Genomic DNA, 20,869 nt, shown 5'->3' with positions numbered 1-20,869 from the left:
TGTAGCACGATGGGACTCTTCCCCAGATGAGTTCTACGGTGGTTCCCTGCCATCTCCCACCCCAACCGTGCTGGTTGCCAACTCCTGCAGCCTCAAGCACTCCTTTCATCACAGTGCTGCCATAGCTTAATAGACTTCAATGGCTCCCTAGTTCCTTGGCAGAGCGTGTGCCGGGCTGATCATTTAGAAGTTAGGGATGGAGTCATGGTCAAGGTAGAGACTGGGAGGAGGAGAGGTGAGCAGGGCTCTCCTGGGCTCCCTTGGCCACTGGCCCCTGGCCTGCTGTCCTTTGGGACTGTGTGCCCCTTGAGAACAGGGGACGGGACTCCTATTTCTCCCACTAGGGCTGGAAGCCCCGGGAAAGCTTGGGTGACTGTATAAATGACCGGCTGCCTCGTCAAGGCTCCCGACCTCTGCTACCTGCCTCTGTGCCAGTGATCGCGCTCTGTGCCCAGGGTCCTGACCACGATGCAGGCAGAGCCCTGCGTCTGTCCTGGCCTGTCCTCTCCTTGCCCCCCGGTGGTCCCGCCTCTGGTTTTTAGGAGGCTGGACCTATCTCGCTTTGTTTGGTCTCGCCCCTCTTTGCTGTTTAACTGGCCACGTTTTAAGTCATCGAGTTTGCCTTCCTGGCAGGACAGATGCCATTCTGACTCTGGTGTGTTGAAGCACAGGTCCTCTGATTCCTGCATCCCCGAGGGTGGCAGGTGGAGGCCGGATCTGGCCCAGAGGCACTAGAATGCTGGCCCCAGTTATAGACAGAATCTTAGCAAGCCACCGAAAATGGCAGGCTAGGACAACCTAACGTCCCCTGCGGGGGCCACTGGGTCCCAGCCACGGGGCTGTCTGGGCTTAGGTTCCCCAGAAGCATACTTGCTGGAAGGATTTGAGAACAAGGAGTTCATGTGGGACATGAACAGCATGGGAACAGCAGTGGAAGCTAGAGAAGGGGGGCAGGAGAAGTGAAATGGACAAGGGGGACAGGCCAGTGAAAGGAGCGTTAAGGAGAAAGGGAACACCACAGGCCCCTGGGGCACCACGCACGGCCCCTACAAGACAGTGCTGGCCACGCCAGCCCCAGAGCTCTCCCTCGGGAGCTGGAGTATCCATCCCCCAAATCCCTCTCCCTCACCGTCGAGGGCTGCTTTGGGGACTCCCTAGAGCCCTGCTGCCCTGTGCGTGGACAAGCGTGACCCGGAAGAGGCCGGCTCAGACAGAGGGGCCCAGGGCTCCCAGGGGCAGCCAGAGGTGGAGAGGTAAGCGCTTAAGAAACCTGGCAGTTCCAGTGGCGGCCGATTCGGAGCCACTGGAAAGGTCGGGGGACCTGCACAGACGACAGAATGGAGGTCCGTGCGGGATGCAACTAGGGAAAAGGGAAGTCGCAGGACAAACATGTGGTGTGATGCTATCTCTGGTCAAATACATAATGCATGGGTGTGCTTCCACCTGACTAGAGAGTCCACACATGCTGTTTAGCAAGCTGGGCACAACTACGGAGACGGGTCTCTCTGTTCTGACTCACCTCTGCATTGTTTGGTCGTATGTGTTGGCCTTCTAATGTAAAAATTAGTAAAAATACACAAATGATGCTATAGGAAAAAAACTAATGACACGGTTCACGGCATCAAAAATTAGTATTAAGTTGACCAAGTAGGTTGTAAAACAGTCTGTAGGATTCCATTTTTATACCATTTTTTATGTGTATCTATTTGTATGTGTGTATATGCCTGTGTGTGTACGTTTCTATGTTAGGTGTACATCCATCCATCTGTACGTGTATCTATCTCTTGTCAATCTGTATCATCTTTCTATGCCCGTCTATATCTATCTATCTATCCACCTATCTATCTAATCTATCTATCTATCCACCTATCTATCTAGGGAAAAGAGAGAGAAGAAGATCTGTATTTGTATCACAAATACAGATCTGTATCACATATCACATACAGAAGAAGATCTGTATCTGTATCACATACCGAAATGTGAACTGTGGTTGTTTGGATCCTTTGGGGGATTTTTTTTTTTTTGCACGCTTAGACTTTTCACGTTTGAACGTGTGCTACTTGCACCCTTTTTGAAATTATTAGGCTCTCCAGCTCCTGCTGGGTGTGTGGGTGCCCTGGGAACAGAGGGAGCGAGGGCGTCCTCTCGGTGGACCGGCGAGGGCCACACGGCCACTTGACCCCTGCAGCTCTCGTTGACTGTGCCAGCAGCCCGTCCAGCGAAGGGCTGGCTCCCAGCCTGTACTCAGGTTCAGGATTCTTGGGTCACAGTGTTATGTTTCTCGTGCTCCCCTGCCCCTGCCAGAGGTGGTTGAAGGTGGAGAGGAGTGGGGTCTTCTGGGAGGACTTGTGAAATGAGAAGAGGGCAGCCTGCCGGGGGCCTCCACGTGGGAGAGGCACAGGGGGGAGGAGATGGAGCAGCGGGAGGACGGGGCCAGGACGGGAGGACACGGCAGCTTCCTGCAGCTGCGCCGGAGCTAAACCCTCCTGCAGGCCTGGTTCACAGAGGAGCTCACCCAGCCGATCGTCTTTTCTGTACCTCGGACACCTCCAAGGACTGTCCAACCCCAGGGCCTTTGCACATGCCGGCCCCTCTGCCTGCAGCGCTCCCTCTCAGCTCTTCCTCATGTCTCTGTCTCAGCTCGGTTGCTACCCTCTGGCTCTCCTGTCCCCACCCTACCCCGTCCCCCAGCGACTGCTCTCCATCACATCACTGTTCATCTTCCTCACGGCTCTAATTACCACCCGGAATGCTCTGGACTCTATTTTGTTTTCTCTGTTATGATCTGTCTCCCACCAGCGAGGGCGAGGACCTGGCCTCTCCGGTCCACAGCTGGGTCCCCCGTACCAGGAGGACGGAGACAGTGCTCAGTACAGCTTGGCTGCTGTCACAGGTCTGTCCTCCCCGTGGATAACGGGACCTGGCGGGGGAGATTGTTCGTGTCGAAACCACGCAAAGGGAAAAGGCTTTACAGTGGGCGAGCTGGCCCCGCGTTGCACTTCCTGTGCGAGTTCACAGTCAGCCCTGCCCCTGGAACTGCCATTACGAGTTTAGATTGTTCCAGAAACCCACTGCGGACTGTTCAGAAGGCGCCCAGCTGCTCTCAGGAAGGTGTCCGCTAAACACCAAGAAACTGAGAGGCAATCAGCCGGGCTGGAATTCAGAAAAGTGCTGGCTCTGGGGCTGGAAGAAGAAAGACCAAGTTGCAGGGCGACAGCAGGCCAATCTGCCCTCCTTCCACCTGCCGGCCGGGCCAGATCCGCTCCCCCGCGCCGGCCTGCTGCCCAGGGCACCGCAGCCCGAGGGGCAGGGGCTGGGATCCGGCTGCTTGTGGACAGGAATGCTCTGTGATTGCTACTCCTTCCTGCTCCTTGGCATTAACCCGGAATCTTTCAGTTGTGGTCTCAAAGGCCAAACACGAACCAGGATTTTCCATGATGGTTGCAATTTTGGCTTGTAATTTTATCACTCGAATCTAAATCCACTTCAGAAATGTCATAAACTAATTGTCACTGAATAAACTGAAACTTTGAGGAGTTTATAAAAGTGATTTAATGAAAAAAAAAAAAGAAAATAGAAAACAAATGTTGCCTACAGTATTGCTGGCAAAAAGGTAGAAGCTCTCTGTTTCTTTTGAAAGCATGCCCTGGTCTCGGCCCGAGCCCTGCCCACCAAGGCTGCAGAGCGCAGTGGAGGGGATGCAGTCTGTGTTGGAGCCCGTGGCGCTGATTTCACACTTGTCCTGGGGAGGCCGACTGGGGTGCGTTGGAGGCTGGGGCACGGCCGGGTCAGCCGAAAATAAATGGCCACGGATCAGATCCAACCCGGATCCAGCAGAACGAACCTCATTTCCTTGATTCAAAATAATAATAATAGCAAACTGAATGTCGGGGTTAAGTAAATGTGAGTTAATTACTAAGCTGTGACCATTTTCACAGTTTCTGAAGTTAAACACTTCAATGCGAGTTGTCAGTTTACGTTAGGCAATAATTTGAATGACTACCGGTTAGCGGTTTCACTCCATTCATATTAGGAAACAATACACAAAGGGTATAAAGTGATCAGCTCTGTTTATGCTGGGAAGGAGGGGTGTAACATCAGCTCCCAGGAGCAGGGCAGAGGGGAGAGCTGATCCCTGGCTTTTCCCGTATGAATGAAAATCTTGGGAGAGACTTCCAAACGCCCACAGTCTGGGAGTGGTCAAGCAGAGAGCGAAGGCCATCAAAGCATTCCCAGCAGGACAGCAAGAGAAGAGTTTCCCTGGGGGCGTATCTGGTGGATAAGAGTATCTGCAAAACAGACAGTTCCTTCCGGGTCAAAGAGATGAGGATTTGGGATCTGTTGAACTCCTACAGGAAGACTCCAGCTGGGACCCATGAGGGCTGGATTCCAGCATTTTCCTTGACTGCTGGGGCAGGGGTGGGGAGGTTGTGGAATTCTGAGCTTCCAGGTTGGCTGGGGAGAGTGGAATGAGGACGGGTGCCCCCCTCCCTCGTCAGCCACAGAGAAGCCTCCAAACCTCGGCCTCGACCCCCAGAAATCTCGGTTGTTCTGCGAAGACGGGGCACACAGTTGTCAGAAATCAGCCTGGAATCCCAGGAGGGGTGGCCTCTCACATGTTCAGGGCAAAATAGCAGACCACCACCACAACAGAAAACCTGGAAAAGGCAAAAACGTTTTCTTAAAACTGTTAAAGCTCTCGGGCTAGGAGGTGACGAGAAGCAATGCAACTGTCCATCAACAGGGGAGCAGATAAACAAAATGTGGTCCATCCACACAGGGAATATTATTCAGTATTAAAAAGGGAGGAGATTCTGACCCCTCCTACCACACAGATGAACCTTGAGGACACTGTGCCAAGCGAAACAAGCCAGTCACAAAAGGACAAATACTGTACGAGTCCACTTGTACGAGGTCCCTAGAGGAGCCAGACTCATAGAGACAGGAAGTAGAACAGCGGGTGCCAGGGGCTGGGGGGAGGGGTGGTGGGGATGGGGTGTTAGTGTTTCATGGGGACAGAGAGTCAGTTTGGGAAGATGAAAAATTTCTGGAGATGGAGGGTGGTGATGGCTACACAACCACGTAAATGTGCTTAATGGCACTGAACTTACACTTAAAAATGGCTGGGGCTTCCCTGGTGGCGCAGTGGTTGGGAGTCCGCCTGCTGATGCAGGGGACACGGGTTCGTGCCCCGGTCCGGGAAGATCCCACATGCCACGGAGCGGCTGGGCCCGTGAGCCGTGGCCGCTGAGCCTGCGCGTCCGGAGCCTGTGCTCCGCAACGGGAGAGGCCACGACGGCGAGGGGCCCGCGTACCGCAAAAAAAAAAAAAAAAAAAAAAAAAAAAGGCTGAAGTGACAAATTTTAGGTTATGTATACTTTACAGCAGTGAAATAAAAACACTATAAAACAGGTGTGCAGTTGAGATGAGATGGCGCCTCTGAACAGCTTAGGCTTGGTTGGCAAATAGTAGGCACTTGTATATTTAAATCCCCATCCTCAACATTATGACTGGTACCCCATGACTGCTTGCGAGATGCTTTATGAGGGAGAGAAGGACAGAGAGAGGAATGAGAATTAACTTCTGTTGTTGACCTAGCAGGAGGCTAGATCCAGAGTTGTCTAAAGTAGAAAGATAGCCCCTGTGATGCTGTTTATAGTATAAAATTGATGAACCGGGCCTTTAAAATTAGAGAGTGTCAGGTCTTCTTAACTCAGCCCCGTCTCAGTAATCACAATTCCTCAAGTCCTTGTGGGGCATCAGCTACATTCTCTGCAACCCGGGGCTGGAACCCACCAAACCACGTGTTGCCCATTAAAACCCGGGACACGGGGCCTCCTCACATGTCACCTCTTACGTTTCAAATGAGCTACACCATCGTCCAAACCCTCTTGAACTTCCCTCCGTATCCCGTCGTCCCCATGACGCCATGTGGAGCAAAGCAGGAACCGTTTATGGACGAGGGGACGGAGGCAGCGGGTTCTCACCTGGGGGGCCGTCCCCACCAGCAACGCCCTCTTGGTTTCTGTCTCACCTGGGCTGCAGCCTCTTAATGGCCAAGCATTTTCAGTCAAAGGGCTACCGATTCTGGCTGATTCTGGCTGGAGTTGTACAAACACAGGGAAGGAAAGAGGAGATGACTTCGCCCTGTAGATAGATGTCCATCCCCCTAATAACAGGGCCTGTATCATGGCTGGTGGGCGAAATTCCTATGGACACCTTCTCTTAGAGACTGGTCCTTAGAAATGCATCTAAATAAGACGCATTTCTCCAGGGACAGCTAATTTCCCTCCCTCTCTCCCTCTCCCTCTCCTTCTCTCTCTCTCTCTCTCTCTCTCTCTCTCTCTCCCCTCCCCTTTCCTTTGGCCTACAAGTAGATTTGGGGTTGGCTGCCGAGAGAGACCCAAGGCTGGGCACTGAGTCCAACTTCTATGTTTGCTAAGGAGCCAAGAATCCCTCTCTTGGGGAGAAAAGAGCACAAGGTGTTTTTTTCTTTCTTTCTTTCTAGTGAAAGCCATTACTGTGGCTAGACCATCAGAAAGGTACCCACTTTACCCAATGCCCCCAGAGCCTACGAAGCCCAACTTGCTTCTCCAAGGTTTAAGGAGGTTCCTGGGATGCACACGGGATGCTGAAACCAGGACAGTCCCAGGCAAACCGGGCCCAGATGGTCACCCTCGTTCACAGGCCAGTCTTCCGGCATCTTGATCCTTTCCTCTGGCTTGAAACAAATCCCTGCAGCCCATTGGAGTCTGGACTGTCATCAGAGCCCTAATAGGATATCTGGCGGTTAACGACGTCATCTGATCTTATCAACCTCTTCTCTGGCAAGCCTGGCTCCACCAAAATAACTTTTATCTGGAAATAAAATAAGGCAATTAATGTCATGACTCTCTAATGCCCTCTCTGGTGATCTCAGCCGTAATGATTTAATGGGTGTCCTCCATCTACTAATTACCCGGAGCATTTATTAAGTTACAGGCATGTGGCCGAAAAGCAGGGGCGTGCACGGCGTGAGGACCTTGTGAGATGAAATGGATCCACAGGCAAGGGGATTTTTCGTTTTCTCCTCCTCTGTTTGGCTCCCAGATGGCCCCGCACCCCACCCCTTCCCGGGGCAGGAAAAGTGCATACCACTCGCGAGTGTCCTGACTGCATTTACGTCACCTAAGAATTTTCTTTTTCTGGCTCGCTCTCTGGCATCGCCCGGCCGAGAGGCTCCAGGAAAGTCGTAAACCCCGCTGAATGGCACCGTGGTAACAGCCTGTCCCCTCAGACCGCATTTGTGCTTTTCATCTTATAATGTCACAATGAACTTGGCCGGGAAACCGAAGCCTCCAGCTGTGTGCACGTTTGGCTTTTCTGCGTTTCTTGGGGGAGCCGGGCAGCAGAGTGGGGAGGGCTGGGCGGGCTCCCTCTGTGGCCTTGGGAGAGTCACTTCTTCATCTGTGAAACCAAGCTGCTGAGAATCAGGCAGGCCCCTGCGGAATTGTCCCCACGGCTCCGTGAGCACTTCCTGAACCTTCTTTTCCACACTTAGGGCTGAGTGTGTCACTCAAGAGGCTCTCGTTGAAGATGAACTAAGCCTGGCTCTGCCACTGAATAGCTGTGTGACCTTGGGGGAGGCACTTCACCTCTCTGAGCTCCAGTTTCCACATCTGTGAAATGAGGGGATATCGGACCAGGCCAGGAGTTTCGACTTTGTCTCATCCTGGCATCTTATTCTCTACGGAAACGGTCCCAGGATGTGACATTTGTAAAACGACATTTGTAAAATGACAGCTGGTAGCTTGGTCCCATCTGCTGAGTGCCCCCTGCCACCCTCCTCAGGAGAGGCCTGGCGGGTCTTCTCACCGTTTAATAAACGCATCCCTAAAAGCTCCCAGGAGGGAGTTTGAAGCTCGTGATTCTGTGTTCTAATTTGCCAAAACCAGCGTCAGCTCGTCTGCCTGTCAGTCTAGCTAATATTTCAGCTTTCTCTCCTTCTCTGTATCCTTCTCACATCCACCTGCCGACCCCCTTTTCCCCTCACTCCCTCTATGTAGCTCTCAGATTTATCTTCATTTGTTCCCAAACTTTACCTTGTCCAAGAACCCCCAGACGTCTTTGACCACACTGTTTCTGAACCACCTTCTGCACTTGCTAACGCCGAGAGTGTCTTCACGTTTGATTTCAGAAGCTTCTCAAGAAAGCTAAAAGTTTTAAAGAACAAACATAGTACAGACGGTCACTGACCGACAGTCGTTCAACTTAGGATTTTTCCACTTTAAGACGGTGTGAGAGCGACACACGTTCAGTAGAAACTGCGCTTTGGATTTGGAACTTTTCCTGGGCTAGTGATACTTGGTCTGGTCCTCTGTCGTGGTACCGGGCAGCGGCATCCACCACGGCTTCCCGTCAGCCCTGAGATCACGAGAAACAACCGATACGCTTACTACCATTCTTTCACTTTCAGTACGGTATTCAATAAATTACATGAGGTAGTCAACACTTCATTATAAAATAGACCGTGTGTTACATGATTTTGCCCACCTGAGCATGTTTAAGGTGGGCCAGGCGAAGCTGTGATGTTCGGTAGATTAGGTGTATTAAATGCACTTATGATTTACGATGTTTTCAACTTGTGATGCGTTTATCAGGACCTAACCCCGTTGTAAGTTACATGCTCTCAGAGTAACAGTCCACAATGTACTTGCGTCTAACGCTGAAGTTACTTTTCTGCAGTTTGGGGCCTAAGAGCCCCAAACTGCATCATAGGACACTTGCATTTATGAAATTAATGATTTTCCCCCGTATGGTTGAAGCATAGAACTCTGAGGAGTTAGTAGTCAAATTCAGTGTTCACGTATCCCAGGGCCCAGCCTCGTCCCATCCTGGGTAAGCACCCTGCCGAAGCCTCACATATCCAGTCCATACAGGATGTGCACAGAGATGTCCGTCCAGGTGTTGTCTGTGGTTGTGAGAACGCAGGAGTCCGTCCCTGGGACACTGGACAGTACATGGGAGGTGCCCGCCAGAGTGTGGGCCGCCAGTTAGGGTCCACAGATTGAGTCCACCCGACACCATGGACGGGTCCTCATACTGTGCCGAGGGGGAAAAGAGAAAGGTGGTGAGAAGTTTGACACGAGACCACTTATGCAAATTGTTGCCCACAGAACCTTGCACGAGGGCACGCACAGACACAGGGACACATTGGAACAGTTGCCCGTGCGGGGAGAGGGGATCTAAGTGGGGACCCAGATGGAGGGCATTGGAGAAATAAAACAGGCAAGGGGAGCCCTGAGGCCAGGGAGGAGAGTGATGCCCAGAAACCGGCAGCTGTGATGAACTCAGCCCTGTGCCGCAGAGCCGAACTGAAGGATCAATAACAGATAAATACATAAAAAGTGAAAAAATTAAAATGGCCCCCCCCAGAAAAAAAAAAAGGCCCCAGGCATCCACAGACAAGGGAGATGACTCCTTTCTCCAGCAGCCTCTGCACCTCTGTAACTTCCTGGCTGGCTCTTCTCATCCACGCACTGCCTGGTGCCTGCCCCCCGGTGTGTCGTAGAGCAGGGCACCCCAGGCACGGCCGGAAGATCAGAGAGAGACAGAGAAAGGACTAACCGGGCTTCTCGTTCCTTTGTTCTCCTCATCCTCACGATGCGCAGTGACGGTGGGACTAGTTTTCTTTGTGGAGTTTTAGTGTTGAGACCCTTTGTGGGTGAGCTCGTGAGTAAAAGGCAGATGGGTGGTCCAGGGACCCAGCTACATCACAGTCAACCGAGGCTCTTGATTTTAAAACACCTACCTTCCCAGTGCCTGCTGCACTCCAGGGTCTCCCGGGCTTGGATTAAGGAATCTGCAGATTCTTTTTAAAAAAAAAAAAAAAAAAAAATCTTTTTAACATAAGTTTTCCAGGTGTTTGGAATGAAACCCAAGTTAGAACAGGCAGTGTAGCCTAAACCTGGGTCTCCAGGTGCCGAGACAGGACTCCCCTGCGCCCCCTGGTGGCAAGGACGATGTGCACGCGGCCCTCCTTGGTGGAGAGCCCAGGGGCAGGTGAACCCAGACAGGAGCCAGGTGTTTGGCAGGTGTCCGGTGGAGGGAGGTGAAACCACCGCCCTGTCCACGGAACAGTGCATCCCTTGCGTTTCAGCCCGTCCCACGACTTATTGCCAAGGCCTTGTCTGGTCTGATCTCATTCGTATTTTCACATGTGCCTTTACTGAGTCCAGAGGGTGACTTGGATGGTTGAATTCTGGCCACTGTGGCCGGACATCTGGGAGATGGTTTGCTGGAGACACCGGTGTCCTGCTTTCCTCCAGCCCATCCCCAGAGTAACCATTTTTGGTATTTTTGCTTTTGTTTGTTTGTCGTAAACTCTGTGTTTTCACCCTGCTCACAATTGTAGAGAACGTCAGCCACCACTGAATGAATGAATGAATGAAAAGAATGAATGAGTGAATGGGTTCCCACCCAGAACCCACCAAGGAAAACTCAGGAATCATGTCCAAAGTTTGGAAGATCAGAGCAGCCAGCACCTTCTCTCCTGAGCAGATCCAAGCACTGCCGTGGGCATGTTGAAAAGGGTTCCTGTTGTATACGTAAGAGTGCTGCCTTCCCGTGGGGCATGGTTTCTGAAGCACATGCTTGGCCAGGTGGCTCCTGCTGGGCAGGGCGATTCGGATCCTCCCTGTTCCTCCAGCTGGCTTGTGTAGAGTCGGGGAAGCAGGCTGCCCAGAGGGGGCTGGGTGACAGGAAGAAATGGCCTGGCTGCAGGAGGGGAGGCGAGGGAGGAGGGCAGGGGGCCCCGAGGAGAAGGGACGGGGGCCAGCAAATGCCAGGGCTTCCTTTCCAAGCGTCAGGAAGGATGAAACCCCAACTGTAGGCAGGGGTTTCATTCACACCCTCACTGTTCTCGGACGCCTGGGTGAGCCACACCCAGGTGAGCAGCCCCTCAGGCCGGAAGACAACAGCCAGCAATCATGGGGCTCCTGGATCAGGTGCCGTGCCAGAGCTTGACGTCTTGGGCTGTTCGTCCACACCACGAGTTTGTGAACTGGCACCGGCATCACCCCCGCCTCAGAGACGAGAAAAGCAAGGGCACCGCGAGGAGGGAGAAGGCATCCCGGCCGCCCAGCAGCGAGCTGGGAAACTGGGATTCCCTGGGACCCAGCCTGCTGAACACTCAGGACCACAGCCTCTTGTGAGAGAACGAATGAGTAAATGAACGGGTGGACTCCGGGGGCAGATGTGGCCGGGGGCGATGCTTTATGTTCCCCGTGACAGGCAGAGGATCCGGTGACGTCCCCGTGGGATCAGCACGCCACCACGAGGGCTCTGCGGATGCGGGGTTTCGCACTTCTCTTCCTGTCTTCCCACGAGCGCTCTCCACTGAGATGTCAGGAGGCTTCCAGAATTCCTAAATGTTGCGGCATGAGTGCAGTAAGCCCTCGAGGGCCAGCGTCCTCTTGAAACCAGCAGGAAGATTACAGCAAACCTGGCAGCCGATTGGCACTCCAGGTGTGGCAGGAGCAAAGGGCCAAAGTTTCCTCCCAGGTGTACAAGTTCTACAGGTGCAAATCCATCCCGCCCCTGCCGGCCAGCGCTCGCCCTGTCTCCGGGCCCACACAACCTCTAGAGCTCTGAGCTGGCCAGAGGGCGGGCATTCGTTCCCACGTTCCTCTCTGAGTTCTGTGTTTGGCCCTGCCCCCCACGCTGCAACTCCCTCTAAGACTGATAGGATTTCTGTGGAGGAATCTAGAATGGCCAGCCCGACTCGCATCTGCGGCTCTTCCCTGCATCTGGGGGAGGCCTCTGTGGCCGGGCCGCTGGGCCCAGACTCTCCCTTTGTAGCCGGGGTGCTGTGAGGGTGACAAGGGGGCAGGGGGCTGGGATGAAAGACGAGGGGGCGGGAAGAGGAGGGGGCACGGCTGGGGGAGGGGCAGCAGAGCCACTGCTCAAAAGGACGTTTTCAGAGAACTTCCTGCAGTTCATCCTTCCTTGAAAAAGCCCTGCAAAGATGAGGTGGTCGGCCCACTTCTGTTCAGGATGAGTTTTTAAAGAACCCCCAGGTCCCAGGGGATGTTTGCGGTCCGCAAGTCCTTTGTGGATGAAGCTGTGTGTTGGAAACGGCTGTGAGTGGTGGTGGGGATCTCCCGTCTCAGGGCCACCACGTGTGTACCGCCTGCCTAGCCCCGGGGACGGCAAGGATGTACCCGTCTTCTGGGCAGCGTCTTGAGACCCGGCAAGGCTGTTGAGTGGATAAAAGCCATTTCTTGGGGAGGATGCTGCCACCCCCGGGGCGTGGTCCTGTCCCTGGCTGACCCAGAGAGTCTGTCGGAACGTCCCCCGCCCGCCCCTCTGTTCCAGTGCAGTGTCTTTCTCAGGGTCGCAGTGAGAGCTGGTGGGAAAAGCACATAAAACGGCCCTGGGAGGTTTACGAGTGCGGTCAGTTCCCCGGGGCAGTGGCCCGAGATAAGAGACTATTAACATGTAGAGGGGGCTCACTGGGGCTCTCGCCCCTGCCCTGCAGAGACAGCTCCAGGAGAGAAGGAACTCCTACATCCCTCCTCCCAGACCCTCCCGGGTCCCCGTTCCCAGAGGCTGCATGTCCACTGCCGCTGAGTGACCGTCCCTGAGCCGGGGCTGGGGCCGGCCAGGCCCTGGGAATTCACAGGAGGAGATAAGGCAACCCCACTGCTCTCTGCACCCAGGAGCCTGGCAGAGCCCCAGTGAACCTGTGAGCTCGCTGCCTCTGCTTTGGGAACTTCATAAGCGTCGGGTTAGAAAATACCCGTGGTCACAAAACTTAAAAAACACCCTTTTAGAAAGTACGTATTGAAATCTCCATATCATCGGCATGCAGCGTGGTGAATTTTTGAGAAGTAAACACAGGCCATTTGGAGCCAGCCCCTGAAGCCCCCAGCGCCCCCCTCCTCACATCCCCACTCCTGATAAGTCTTATCAGGCCTGCATTGGCCAGGGAGGCAAAGCCACCCTGAATGATGCGGACGCGCAGATTTATTACAGGGACTGGACTGGGCATGACTGTGGGAGGAGCTGGGGAGGGTCAGAGCCGCGTCCCGCCCCAGCGTTCCAGAAGCAGCGGCGCCTTGGAGCGCGCTTTGCGGGGGACCCTGGCAAGCAGGCTCGCGCGTGGCTTGCCAGATTGGAACCCAGTTCCACTGTGGAAGAGAGTTGCTCCTGCAACGGAGGGTCCAGGGGTCACTGGTGGTCAGCGAGGCCGGCGGGTGGGAAGGAGCGGGGGACAAGGGCAGGTGCGACCCGCCGTCCGCCACCCCCATCGCCTCTCTCACTACGGCAGCCTCTGGTGTCCGGGGCGGCCGGGGGCGGGGTGACGCTCCTGCTTTCCCTTCCAGGTCAAGTGCACGTCCCTCTTTCAGCCACCACAACCTGAGGACACTCGGCAAGAAGTGGGCCCAGGCAGGTCGGCACAGCCCGACACCCACACGAGCACAGATCCGGGTCACCTGTTTGAGTAGGCGGTGTTGGTGTGGACGTCTTCAGCTCAGCGTGACATGGGTGAGATTCACCCACGGGGCTGTACGCGGCAAGGTTCATTATCCGCTTGCGTGGTAATCCATGTATAACTGCTCCATAATTATCTGTTCATTCATCTGCTGAAAGGCATTCAGGTAGCTTCTAGTCATTGCCTATTAGAAGTAATGCTGCCTAAGTAGTCGGTACTTGTGTTTCGGTGGCCATACACACACGTTTTTCTTGGGAATTTGCCTAAATGTGGAATCTCTGGGTCACAGGCTAGGCCTGTACTCAGCTTCTGTAGATACAGCCAAGTTCCCAGAGTGGTGCATTGTTTTGAGAGTTGCTTGTCCTTATTTGGTCTGTGTCTTGAGTTCAGATTTTGACTCGGTTTGTGTCTGAGGTCCCCGGGTTGACAGGAGGGACATATATAGGAGCAGGAATAATATTTGTTTACTGGTTTCTTGTCTGCCTCTCTCCCACCCTGGACTGTGAACTCCATGAGGTCAGAGACCGTGTGAGTAGAGTGAGGGCCCCCCATAGATACCAGGAACTAACCCCCAGAACCTGTGAAAATGTTGCCCCCCCCCCCCCATGGCAAAGGGCAGTTAGGGTCACAGATGAAACAGAAGGTGGAAGATTATCCTGGATCATTTGGTGGACAGGGTCCTTGAAAGTGGTTGGGGAGGCAGAACTGGGAACCAAAGAGGCAGCGTGGTGACTCGACTCTCGACATATTCTGGCTTCGAATATGGAGGAAGGGGCCACAGGCCAAGGAATGCAGGTGCCTCTAAATTCAGGGAGAGGGCTTCCCTGGGGGCACAGTGATTAAGAATCCGCCTGCCAACGCAGGGGACACGGGTTCGAGCCCTGGTCCGGGAAGATCCCACATGCCGCGGAGCAACTAAGCCCGTGCGCCACAGCTACTGAGCCTGCGCTCTAGAGCCTGCGAGCCACGACTACTGAGCCTGCGTGCCACAGCTACTGAGGCTGCACGCCTACAGCCCACGCACCGCAACAGAGTAGCCCCCACTCGCCGCAACTAGAGAAAGCCCGTGCACGGCAACGAAGATCCATCGCAGCCAAAACTAAATAAATTTAAAATAAATAACCAAACAAAATCAGGGAGAAGCAAGGAAACAGATTCTCCCCGAGAGACTCCAGAAGGCCCCAGCCGCGCCAACACCTTGGTTTTAGCCCCGTGAGCCCCCTGCTGGACTTCTGACCTGCAGAGCTGTAAGAGAGCTCGTGTGCGCCGTGTAAGCCACTAAATCCGTGGTATTTGTTACAGCAGCCCCAGGAAACAGATACTGTTCATTCCCTGCTGTGTCCCCAGGCCCTGGCCCGTAGCAGACTCACGATGCATATCTATTGAGTGAATAAATACAGTAAAGGGAACTCTTCGCTGAGTGCCCGGTGTGCCAGCTGTTTAATGCACAGTGAGGGCTGCCAGACGCAGCCCATAAAAATACAGGGTGCCCAGGTAACTTTGAATTTTAGATCAACAACAGACCATCTTTTATAAAAGTACGTCCAATGCTATACTAAAAAAAAAAAAAAAATCATTGTTTAGCTGCAATTCAAATTGACCTGGGTGTCTTGCATTTAATCAGGCAGCCCAGTCATTTCCCACACGGCAAGATGTGCCCCAAATTCACAGCTAGTTAGGGGCAGATCGGAGGCCTGAGGGCAGCCCCGGGTGGTTCCCAAGGCCCCCTATTCCTACCCTGGCGCCCTCGGCGTGAGGGGAGTGGGCACCCGCATCCCCCCAGGAGCCCCACGCTGTCTCCCAGCAGATCCTACGTGCTCTGGGGAAGCAGGTTCAAGGGGCATCTCTGCTGAGCAAAACCAGGGAGCAGACAACCTCTGGTGAGTCTCTGGGCCACGTCCTGTCTGGTCCAGGGGGAGCGGAGGGGACTGAAGTGAGACCCCCGGCCGGACAGCTAAGACTCTGGGAGACCTTGGCCACGTGTCTTCCTACCAAGCCGGCCTTGCCGTGCACGGGGATCTGAAGAAACAGGAGGGGAGGGAAATCCTTCCCTTGCAGACAGGGGCCCTCCAGAAGGTAAAACCACTGGAACACAAGCTGGACAGAATCTAGCCATTCTATGTGGGGGAGAATAGTACAAAAATAGGGTCCATGTGGAATTCTTTCCCCCGCTGTGCACGGCCGGAGGAGGACGGGTCGGTGGCTTGTGAGGAACTTCACAAACACCTCCAGGAAACACCTTATCAAACACGCTCTCCCGCTGGGCAGAGCACCCAGGATGGATGTGGAACTTGCTTTGGCAAAGGGTTCTACTGTTATTTTTTTTTTTTTTTTTTTTTTTTTGCGGTACGCGTGCCTCTCACTGTTGTGGCCCCTCCCGTTGCGGAGCACAGGCTCCGGACGCGCAGGCTCAGCGGCCATGGCTCACGGGCCCAGCCGCTCCGCGGCATGTGGGATCTTCCTGGACCGGGGCGCGGACCCACGTCCCCCGCACTGGCAGGCGGACTCTCAACCACTGCGCCACCAGGGAAGCCCTACTGTTATTTTAATTAGTGAGGGTTCCAAAGCACCTCAGCTCCTTCAAAGGAAGTGAAAAAACGCCAGAGATCAAGGGATTTGCCCAAGGGCGTGGAGCACAAGGGACGCCTCCTCAGCCCACCAGTCTCCAGGCAACTGCTCGCCCTGGGATGAAGTTGGACGGCCTCTCCTGGAAGACTTCCAATACAGTAAGCATTCAGGCCTCCCCCTGCCCAGCCCTCCATCCAGGTCCCCTGACCCAGGCGCGATTATCCCGAAATGATGCCAGCTTCACGTAGATTTGAGGTTTTGCGAGCTCGACTGCAAATATGATCTTCCTGGAGGTGGATACGGTAATTTTGTACCATTCTGCAATTAACAAGTTGGAGGGAGAGGGCGTTGCTAGGCTTCTGGGAGGAAACGGGACAACGGCTGAGTCAGATTAAGAAGTTTGAGGGGAGTCGGACAAAAGGACTGCCTGCGAAGTTGAGGACAAGGTGTAGAGACTGTAATGAGTAGTGCCCGGGGGTGGCACCGCGGGTGCTGTCGCTGCCTCGGGGCATGAACGAGGGAGGTGCGGAGCTTGGAGAGAGGGGCCACGTGGACAGCAAGGCCTGACGCCGATGGGATGAGCCCGATTGGGTCAGACTAGTCAGAGCTAGAGAGGGGCCAGGTCTCTGGAAGGGTATGGCAGCCCGACACCTGAAGAAAGTCAGGGATCTGTTACCAAAGAATACGGGGGAGGGAGGCACAGAGTGTGGACGTGGGGTGTATAAGGTCGAGGTCAGGTGGGTTAGGCAAGAGACCTTGTCTCCCAGTGGATGAGTTGTAACCTAGTCGACTTACAGAGACAGTCGCACACCAACCCTTGTCCATCACATCCTCGTCTCCTAGGGAGAATTAGGAGAAACTGAGATTCTACATCACAGTATAGAACTTGATTATGAAGAGTAGATAAACTACACACACACTTTGCCTGGCAAACATCGCATCTGTAAAACCAAAACATTTCAGCTAAAGGCTTTCTCACTTTAGCTCCTTCGGGGGGACGCTTCCCAAGGGCAGGAGCTGTGCACACGGTGTCCACCGCTCCAGCCCGCAGCCCAGCTGAGGCTCCAGACACGTTCCTACAACCAGGGAGGGAACACGGGCTGCCACCTTCTTTCCCTGACAAACCCCCTCGAAGCCAGGAGAGCCCCAGTTACTATTTTGAGGATCTTCTGACTTGGTTTGAATTGAGGGTCATCTGCCTGGAAACTTTTTGTTGCTGATTCAGTGTCCAAGAAATGCTTTGGAACGTCAGTTCTGAGGGAGGGAGCGGTTTCCGTGGGGACACAGCTTTCTCTGACGTGGTCCTTTGCTCCAGGCTGGGCTGAGTCACTGAAACACGAGAGCAGAGTGACTCACACGGGGTCAGAGTTCACAGGGATGGTCGACCTGTGTTTTGGTACTTGTTTTGGAGTTCTTCTTTCTGACAAAAAGGACCCTCAAAGCGGGGGTCGTGGGTGGGTGTGGAGGCTGCTGGGTGACTCTCCCTAGGACGGGGTTTCCCCAGAAATAAAGGGGGCAGCAGACTGGCTTCAGAGAGACCGGGATTAAGTCCTGCCTGGGATCCCCATGGGCTGTGTGGCCCTGGCAAAGTTAACTAGTTTAAACAGAGTCGAGTCTCTGCCCCCTTACCTGCAGGGCTGGTGAGAGCATTAAAAGAGACGGTATTTATAGAGTGCCAAGCACAGAGTCTGCTGGGGTCGGAGACGTTTCCGTTTTCTTACCCTAGGGCGGAGTTGTCCTGTCCCTTGAAGATAGCTGTTATTCGTGAAAAGCCCCCATCTCTTTGTCTCTGCAACACGTTGTCCAGCAAAGATACTTCATACGTTCCCTTCCATCTTCTCAACTTAGCCAAAAAGAAAACAGACGCTAGAAACGGAGCCAAATGCCCTATGATCTGTTCTTCCCCCCCCCCCCCCAAAGCATTACGGCATCTTCTTTGCAGGGTGATGTCGGGAGAGGTCTTGTGCCATAGACATCTCACAGCTGCTTGACTATGCCAGGAATCTGGTCACTGGGGAAACCTCTGGGCCATTTCCATACGGATGAGGGAATCCTCCAGGACTCCATTCTCAATGCCAAGGCTAGCAAGTCATCTTCCAAATCCAATTACCTGAGATCATCCGCAGCTTTGGACATGTCCCCGGTCGACTGTTCAGAACTGTTGCTGGAAAGCAGTCTCCTCAGCACACAGGGCAGTCGGCAGCTCTGGGGCCTCAGTATCTGGTTGAATAAGTTAACAACCCTGAGTTTGTCAATGGCTATTCAGAGAATTACGGTAACCTAACCATCTAAGATGGCCCTATGGCCAATTCTCGGGCCACGAATCATGAGACCAACTTGGTCAAATTCTGTTTTCAGGGACCCGGAGAGGTTGTTTGGAGAAAAGAATTGGAGTAAACGTCGTGCAGACAGTTATGCTGGGGTACGCTGGTGAGGCCAGACAAGTGTGAGAAATTCAGAAGCGGGAACCTTTTGCATTTTGTTTCACTTGAATTGTAATAGCAATTCCTCCGGGGGCGGCTATACCTTACGATGAACACTGGGCCAGGCGTTTTTGCATCACGCATCTTCTGAAATCCTCACAGCGGCCTCAGGAATGGATGTGAGCATCCCCGCGGACACACACGGAAACGGAGAAGCTTTGCGCCTGTGAACCCACTCAGCGCCCACAAGCTAGGAAAGGGTGAGGGACCACCCAAGGTCGCAGCTCTGAAGTTTGACGTCTAACTCACTCCACTCACCACGTTCCTTGTTGCTGTTTCCCTCTTGCTGTGGACACACGTTTGTTATCTCGAGATAACTGGCCTGGCCTCACTGACGACTGGAACCTTTTCAAATCAAGGAATGAATGTTGTACGTGCCCCGAGCGTTAGTCTGTGCAGAGACACCAAAATGTGTAAGTCCTATTGGGTGGGGGACAGGTCACCCAAAGTGGAAAAACTCACTAAAGAGTGCCGGGGCGAGTGAGGGTGTCCACGACTGGCCCCCAGGAGCGGGCGGGGAATGTGCTGGGGCCAGCTGGGAGGAGGGCGTGTGTGTGTGTGTGTGTGTGTGTGTGTGTGTGTGTGTGTGTGTGTGTGTGTTATGCAAAATCATTTATTTATTTACTTTTGAGACACTTTGTTTTGAAATAACTTTGGACCTTCAGAAAAGTTACAAAAGGAGTAAAAGAATTCTTGTAAACTTTGTACGCAGGTTCCGCAAAGGCTAACATCTTATCATACCTGCTTTGTCACGTCTAGCAGACGTGGTGTCACCTTCCCTCTGGATATTCCAGCATATATTTCCTCAAAACAGGGACACTTTGTTACATAACCACAGTAAGGGTATCAAAATGAGGAATTCATCCCTGATACGGTAATTTCATCTACTTTAGAGAGCTTATTCAAATGTCACCAATGGCCCTATGAGTGTCCTTTATAGCCAGAGTGAGGGAGAGATAGATCTCTCTCCCTTTGATTGGTTCAAAATCTAATCCAGGACCACAGGTTCCATTCCGTTGTCCTGTCTCTTTAGCCTCCTTTATTCTGGAACATTCCTCAGTGTCTTTTTTAGTCTTTCATGATTGTGATGTTTTTGAAGAGGAAAGGCCCGTTATTTTGTTGAATGGCTCTCAACCTGGGTTTGTCTGATGTTTCCTTGTGAGTAGATTCCGTTTATGAATTTTTGGCAGGAATGCTTCAGAAGTGACGTTGCATCCCCAGGGCATCATATCAGGGGTCCATGATGTCATTTGTCCCATCACTGGTGATGGTAACTGAACACTTGGGTAAGGTGGTGCCTCTCCTCTGTAAAGTTATTGTTTCCCCCTTCGTGGTTGATAAATGTCTTGTCAGGAGCTACTTTGAAACTATGCAAAATTCCTTTTACTTACCATCCTTTCTCTTACTAGTTTAATACCCATTGGTAATTCTTGCCTGAAATAAGTGTGATGGGAGTAGAAACGGACATCTTATCCCATCATTGCTTCTAAAGTTCTTCATTGCAATTCTACTACGAGAAAGAGCTTTTCCTTCTCGCCCAATTATATACATACAAACCTTCAAGTTGCAAACTTTCAAAGGTGAGAACGTGCTTGTGCACGTCCAGTCACGTGAGTTAGTTCACGTGTCTGACGTACGTCGTCACATGCACACATCCTCTACCAGTGGCTGTGCTTTCGTGTACTTTACAGAACTGTATAGAGTACCGCAGTACAGAATCTTTATTTCAAGCCCAGGATGTCCAGAAGCCAGCGTAAATGCAGCAGTGATGAGCCGGTACTGCTGTACCTCTCGAAGTACTGTCCTGTAAGATTTAAAATGTTTTCTTTATTTTTTGTGTTTGTTTTTTAAGTATTATCTGTGTGGAAAGTATTATAAACCTATCACAGCTCAGGACTGTACAGCCGATTGTGTGAGTTGGGTCCCTAGGCTAACTTTGTTGGACTTACGATCAAATTGGACTTACGAACGCGCTCTCGGAACGGAACTCGTTCGTGTGGGGAGGACTTACTGTATTTTATCAATATGGATTCATGAATTCTCATTCTGTTCTCCGGGTTGTAACCCATGATTCTCAGTATTTGTTCTGTTGCTCCAATCGTCCTAGACTTGGTCAGCGGGAGTCCCTTTAGGTTGACTTTGACGTGTCCCCCTTCTTCATCGAGCACTTCCTTATGTCTGTCACATGAGATGCTCTAGGCTATAGCTGTTCTCCCTCTGCAAATTTCACTTCCTTTTTTCCCCGTACTTGCATCCACCATAACCAGCACTTAAATCCTCTGGTTTGTACTCAGGTACCATCCATATTTTCATGCGTCTGCTTCAACGTAAACTGTAAGGGGCT

This window comes from Phocoena sinus, chromosome 19 (assembly GCF_008692025.1).
Source record: "Phocoena sinus isolate mPhoSin1 chromosome 19, mPhoSin1.pri, whole genome shotgun sequence".
NCBI classification, from domain to species: domain Eukaryota; kingdom Metazoa; phylum Chordata; class Mammalia; order Artiodactyla; family Phocoenidae; genus Phocoena; species Phocoena sinus.
The sequence above is the reverse complement of the archived record's forward strand: the minus strand, read 5'-3'. Positions refer to the sequence as shown.